Raw genomic sequence first — 7,711 nt, 5'->3', positions numbered from 1 at the left:
GGAAAACAGTTCAGTGTCTTTAGGGGTTCCTGATCCAACAATTACTTATTCCATTCATCTTCTATAGAAGCATTTCTGATGATGTTTGAATTTGACTTTCAGTCTGAGCCAAGTGTATATGGCTTTTTTTTCTGCTTAGTATTCATTATGACACTTAGTCTTGAAATTATAAAAAACTGTTGTGAAGCAAACAGAAGTGAGTAAGTTACCTCAAATCTTTTCATGAGTCAGCATCCATGACTGTGGAAGAGGCAGCAGTTTATTTTCGCATGAAATATGTCAAGTTTCTGTAGTCAAACTATACAAAGCTGGGCTGCACCTAATTGTTGGTATAAATTACATAAGGCATCTAAACAGTGATAATTTAGAAGACTCAAAGCACTGCTATTCACTTAAATCTGAAGAGGATCTGACTGGACACATGTATCTCTGACAAAAAGTCCGAGTGCCATGTAGATGTTTATGTTGGCTTTCCTTGATTCTCGGCCAGTAACTTCTGTGAGGTCCGATAAGGCAAGCAATGAATTCTCTCTTAGCCTCATCTTCTTCATTTGTAAAATTGTTAAATATTTTGCATGACTTCTTCATACTCAGACTTTAATTGTGGTTGGCTTAGAACTCTTTCTCTTTCAACATTGTCTTCATTTCTCCACCGTTTTACTAAACCTTAGTCGTGATTGTTGATATGTCCTCAAGTATCATATACGCACCACGTTCCTTGGAGGTGGTAGAGTGTAGTGAATAGTCAAACAGGTTCTGGGTTTAAATCCTGCATCTTCTGCTTCCTAGCTGTGTGATTTGGGTCAGGCTAGTTGCTATCTGAGCCTCATTTTCCTCATCTGATTGTTTTAAAGACAAAATAGTATATAAGACAAAAGAGATAAACAATATGTGAAAATATTCCAGCCTCTGACACATCGAAATTCTCAAGAAATATTTACTGTTCTCAGAACAATATTCTATTCTATTCACAATAACAATTGTTAAAATTTTTATGCCTGTTCTAAGCTAAAATCTCTACAAGTCCAAGGGTTAATCAAGAAACGTTAAATGTCCCCCAAATAATTATTTCTAGTTAACATACTTTAATTTTAAAACAGTTTTAGGTTCACAGCAAAACTGAGCATTGAAGTGTAAAAGCTTTAAGATAATTTTTTGCCCTTTCAGTATTTAATTTATTTTATTTAGACCTGATTAATTATAAAATTATTTTTCCTTAGCCATGGGAATTCAATATTACGTTATAAAGATATTTCAACTGGAAAGCGTTTTTTTTTTTTTTTTTTTTTTTTTTGAGACGGAGTCTGGCTCTGTCGCCCAGGCTGGAGTGCAGGGGCACGATTTCGGCTCACTGCAAGCTCCGCCTCCCAGGTTCACCCTGTTCTCCTGCCTCAGCCTCCCTAGTAGCTGGGACTACAGGCGCCTGCCACCATGCCTGGCTAATTTTTTGTATTTTTAGTAGAGACGGTATTTCACCATGTTAGCCAGGATGGTCTCGATCTCCTGACCTCGTGATCCACCCACCTCGGGCTCCCAAAGTTAATTTTTGAATATATTTCAGATTTTGCTCTAGCATATTTAATGAGATATTAATGTTACTATACAATCTAAATTTTGGCATATCATTTTATATCCCTCAGCGTTTAAAAATCCTTTGTCATTATAGCTTGTACTCTCTGTCTTTTAATAGTGAACTTAATCTATTCATACTAAATATGATTTTGACATATATGGATATATTTCTGCATCTTTAATAAAATTTCACTGTATTTTTACTTCTTTACTTTTTTCGTTTGTTTTCTGCTTTTCATTGACTTGATTGCATATTTTTCGGGGGTGTGTTGTTTGTATATTTCCTTTTCTATTTAATCTGTGTCGCTTTTCATTGCTCTTTAGTTATTAAATGTTGAATAAAGTGCATTAGCACTAATGAAGCACAAGGTTGCATTAACAAAGTACAACTTGAATCAATCATCTCCTTCTACCTGAACAATTTAAGGGCAATAGAAAATTTTAGATATGATCATCTCTTCCAGTTTTTATGTTATTGCAACTTGTAAATATAATTATGTTTTGTTTTTTAAGTTCCAAGCTAAATAGTCATTATCCTTAATGTTATTATTGCTGTTACTTTGGTTATTGATTATTTAGATACACCAACGTGTTTTCAAGTTTCTGTATAACTCAGTGCCACTTAGATCTCACTCTTTTCTTCTCATTGAAGCTTATGTTTTGGTGCTCTTTGGTATGTAAACTCAATCATTTATTTGAATGTGTGTGTGTGTGTCTGTGGCAGGGTCTCAGGCTTTCACCCAGGCTGCAGTGCTGTGGTGCAATCATGGTTCACTGCAGCCTTGACTTTCTGGGCTCAAGGAGGTCTCCCACCTCAGCCTCTTGGGTAACTGGGACTACAGGCATTTGCCACCACGCCCACCCCAGGATAATTGTTTGTATTTTTAGTAGAAATGAAGTTTCGCCATCTTGTCCAGGCTGGTCTTGAACTCTTGAGCTCAAGCAGTCTGCTCTCCCCAGCCTCCCAAAGTGCTGAGATTACAGGCATGAACAACCATGGCTGTCCTGAAAATTATCTTATTTTATATATCTTACTCTTAATAATTTAGAAAGGTTTAAAATAATAGATTGATGGATATTTTCTCTTAGCACTTTGAAGAGTTTAAAATCATAGGTTGATGGAAATTTTCTCTTAGCACTATTGTCTTTTATAATTTCAAGATACTTTCATTTTAAATTATGAGTGGAAAACAGAAATTACCTAAAAGGGCACAATTACTAGACTGACAGTATTATGGGTTGAATTGTGTACCTTCAGCAAATAATGAGGCGGTAATTCCAGTAGCTGTGAATGTGACCTTGTATGGCAATACAGCCTTTGCAGATGACCAAGTCAGGATGAGGTCATTAGGATGGGTCCAATCCAATATGACTCTGTCCTTTCAAAAAGGAGAAATGTGGACACAGGGAAAGATAGGCATACAGAGAAGGCGATGTGAAGACACAGGAAGAATGCCATTGATAAGCCAAGCGATATGGTCTGGCTTAGCTCCCGTAACTCCCATGTGTTGTGGGAGGGATCTGGGGGAGGTAATTGAATCATGGTTGTAGCTTCCATAACTCCCATATGTTGTGGGAGGGACCTGGTGAGAGATCATTGAATCACGGTGTTTTTTTCCCCATGCTGTTCTTGTGGTGGTGAATGAGTCTCACAAGATCTGTTGGTTTGATAAGGGGTCTCCTCTTTGCTTGGTTCTCATTCTCTCTTGCCTGCCGCCATGTGAAATGAGCCTTTCGTCTTCTGCCATGACTATGAGGCCTTCCCAGCACATGGAACTGTGAGTTCAGTAAACCTCTTTTTCTGTATAAATTACCCAGTCTCTGGTATGTCTTCATGAGCAGCAGGAGAACAGACTAAAACACCAAGAAACACCCAAAGCTGCAAGACATTAGGAGAGAGACTTCTCTGGAAAGCTTTTTCCTTTTGGCTCTCAGAAAGAGCCACCTTTTCAACACCATGATTTTAGACTTCTACCCTCCAGAACTCTGAGACAGTACACTTCTGATTAAGCCACCCACTGTGCGCTGTTTTGTTAGGGCAGTCCCAGGAAAGTACTACAGCTACAAATCGTAAACAGAAACAAGAGCCAGGAGAAACCAGAACCTTCAACCCTCCATGTAGTACTCTATCCTTTCTTTCTGGAGGTTTTCAGAAGGCATTTCAAGGATTCAGCAGGGGGTTGGTAGACCATGCTGGGCCCACTGTGTCCCATTCCTGCCAGATTCCTGCAGGAACTGCACGGTTTACTAGGTTACACTTTCTGTTTATGGCTTCTCAGGATGCACACTTGACCCTATGCCCTCTCTTAATCCTGGCAGCCCCCCATACTCTGCCTAAATAAATACCAGTGGACATAACTACCAACATGCCAAAGTCCTCAACATCTCATATTCCATGCAAGAATACGTAGAGAGGCTCTTTATACTGTCATAGATTATACCAGCCGGGTATCCAAGTGATGTCGACAGGGCCCCAGTGTTTTTAGACATTTTAATAAAAATTCCTTTTTAAAAAATCAGATTTTGCTATAAAGTCATGCTTATAATCCCTATGTTCTTTTCTTGACAGTATGTTTTTCCAAAAGAATCCTCAGCCATCCACATAAAAACAGTTTCCATATATGCGAACTGGAAATTTTTATAACTGGTAGAAACAGACTAAAAACTGGACTTTCAAAAAATACAGTTGGCCTTTCATGTGTACAAGCTCCACATTCACAGATTCAACCAATTATGGATAGAAAATACAGTATTCCCAGATTGGGCAGCCCAAGGATGCAGAGGGCTCAGTTTTAATTTTCCCAGGTTATACAGGACCAATGTTGGAATTTTAGCATTTCTGGATTTTGGCATCCATCAGGGTTCTAGAACTATTCCCTCATGGAGAACGTGGAAGCACTGTATATACCAATGGCAAATAAGCAGTGAAAATTTGCTTTACGCCACTAGTCATTAGGAAAACGCAATTAAAACTGCAATGAGATGCCCTATACAGCTACTAGGATGGCTATAATAAAATCACAGAAGACGGAGTACTGATGAGGATATGTAGAAACATCAGTGGTATAGTTGCTTTGGAAAACAATAGGGAAGTTTCTTTTAAATTTAAATATACATTTATCACATGACTCAACTATCAATTCCTGGATGTTTACCCAAGAGAAATAAAAGCATATTCATACAGAGACCCATTTGCTAATGTTTATAGCAACTTTATTTGCATGGCCTTAAACTAGAAATAATCCAGAGGCCCATGTATTAGTAAAGGTATAATCAAATGGAACACTAGTTTGCGATAAAAAAAATACAATATAGACATATGTAACAGCATGAATAAATCTCCAACGCATTAAGTAAACTCAATAAAAAACAATCAAGGCTACATAGTATATGATTCAATTTTTGTGACATTATTTAATAGCCAAAACTGTAGCCACCCAAATCTGAGTGGGGTAGACAGGGGCTAGGTGTCAGGTTGGGGGTGAGGACTGATTACTAAGGGGCACTAGGTAACATAGTACTTTAGGTTGCTGTAACAGAATATCATAGACTGGGTAGTTTATAAACAACCAAAATTTATTTTTCACAGTTTTGGAGACTAGAAGTTCAAATTCAAGTTACTGACAGATTCAGTGCCTGGTAATGACTCACTTCCTGATTCAGAGGTGGCTGTCATTCTTTGGTCTCCTCACATTGTAGAAGGACGGGATATCTCCAGGGTCTCTTATAAAAAGCACTATCTCCTTTGATTAAGTCTCTGTTCTTATGACCTAATCACCCTCCATAGCCTCCAACTCCCAATACCGTTATATTGGGTATTAGATTTCAGCATAAAATTTCAGAAGAATATAAAAATTGAATCTATAGAAGAAGGGAATTTTTAGGATGAAATGTCTCCATTGAAGTGGTTGTTACACTACTGTAAACATTTGTCAAAAATCATCAAAATGAACACTTAGAAAATGCTGTTATATATAATTATCGTTTGGCTGTGTCCCTCCAAAAGGCATGTGTTGGAACATAATCCAATGAACCACTGTTGGGAGGTGGGGCCCAATGGGAGGTGTTTAGGTCATGAAGTCAGAAGCCTTGTGAACAGATTCATGCTGATTTAAAATAACTTAAGGCTGGGAGTTCAATCTCTTGCTGTCTCACCTTCCACCATGAGATGACACAGAAAGAAGGTCCTCACCAGACACTTGCCTTTGCATCTTGGATTTTCCAGTTTCCAGAACCATGAAGAATCTCTACAAATTGCCCAGTCTCTTATATTCCATTATAGCAGCACAGACTGAACGGAACTATACATGCATTGCATTTGAATGAATATTAGTAAGAAATTAAACTTTCACCACAATAAAGGAATCTTTGAATGAGCACTGGGTCCCTCTGAGCAAGGACATGGACAGATGTTATGTAAGAGAAAGGACTGGATCAGAACTTTGAGAGCAGAAAGCATCAAATATTCTACAGCTTGAGCCTTCTGTAATGGTAGCAGTAGGAACTGAAGATTCCTATGTTTTTGTTATCTTACATGGTGAATTGGACTCCACTAATGGAGGGGCTTAAGATATGAGCAGCCATTTATTTTGTATAAACAGTTGTGCAAAATGAATGTGCCAATAAACCATAATAAAATAAATTGGGAGAGCTTCAAATCTAATCCACCTTTTAGGAAGTCTATGATGGATAGACTTGACCTACAGAATCTAGGCACACTTTTGATAAGCCAATAATTTCCTCGCTATATAGATACCCCTAATTCTGGCTTCAGGGGCTAAAAAGTGTTTCCAGAGTTGCAACAAAATGATCAATACTTGAACAATATAACACACACTACAAGATTCCTTACTTTGAATGTTGAATATGTGTAGATATAGAGATACTAACTGAAGAAATTAAAGTTTGGCAGCTTTTGAAAATGTAGTCATTCAAATATGTAAGGCATTGTTTGATGACACAACCAAAAATAAAGTTTTCATATTTCTTTATTCAGTATTTTACATAATCTAGGGAGATATAAACTTCTGGCTAACAACAAAATAAATGTTCGCTTAGGAAACAAGACTCCCAGACTTAAACATCGTTACAAAAATACATATGTGACCAGCTATGTTTGGTTTCTCCACTGTCTTTTGGTTGCACTCTAATTTTTCCAGCTTGAAGTATCTTGTCCTTACGCATTTTTAGACATCCAATACAGAGGTAATATTTATTTATTCAGTATTTGTCACTTTGAGAGTACTATGTTTTCTCAGATCTGAATCATCAAGTTGTTCTTGAATATTATACATTTCATTTTCAGGGTAGAATAAACTTTGTACTGATTATATTTGAATTTGTTACTTGAAGTGGAAATTGTAAGTGATAGCAGAAAGCCTGAGTGCTTTGAAATGAGGAATACTGGATAGTGAAATATTGCTTTAAATTCTGGATCTTCCAGTGATAGCTGCCATCAAGGACACAATTTCTTATCATTTTTAGCTTTAAATCACTCAATTTGGACATAGAAATAATAAACACATTTTACAAAGTTATGCTGGTGTGATGAGATCAGCATTCAGTAAAGGGAAGCTGATACGACTGTCAGTCAACGGATTCATCTAGCTATTTACCTACCCTTCTTTTGTTTTCCTCTCTGCAGCCAAAAGATTTAAGTTCAAATTCTGGATTGATGGTTTATTACATCTGTGACTTTTAGCAAGTTATGTACTTTGCAGTCTAAAATTTCACACTTATAAAGTATGATATTAACATTAAAGAGTCTATAAGAATCTAGTTTAGTGCCTGAAATATAGTAGGTGCTCATTTAATGACAGCTACTGCTATTTTAACTTTTAGACATCACTATTACTACAAAACTGGCTTTGATATTTTACCTTTCTAAAATCTATTTTTTTGCTTCCTAAAATGCAGACTGTCCTGCATCCAAACTATATTGGAAATTAAATATTTTAATGGAAAATAAAAATCACACACAGGTCAAGTAAGTTATAGTGGTTTTGAAAAAAAGGCATACAATTTCTTTTTAAAAAAATATAAAAAGTATTAAAACTATGTTCAACACGAATATACTTATATGTGTATTATATACATGCTGGAAATATCAGTTTTTAAGGGACTACATAGCAGCTACATG

The sequence above is a fragment of the Symphalangus syndactylus genome, chromosome 13 (genome assembly GCF_028878055.3).
Source record: "Symphalangus syndactylus isolate Jambi chromosome 13, NHGRI_mSymSyn1-v2.1_pri, whole genome shotgun sequence".
NCBI lineage: Eukaryota > Metazoa > Chordata > Mammalia > Primates > Hylobatidae > Symphalangus > Symphalangus syndactylus.
Note: the sequence above shows the minus strand (reverse complement) of the source record.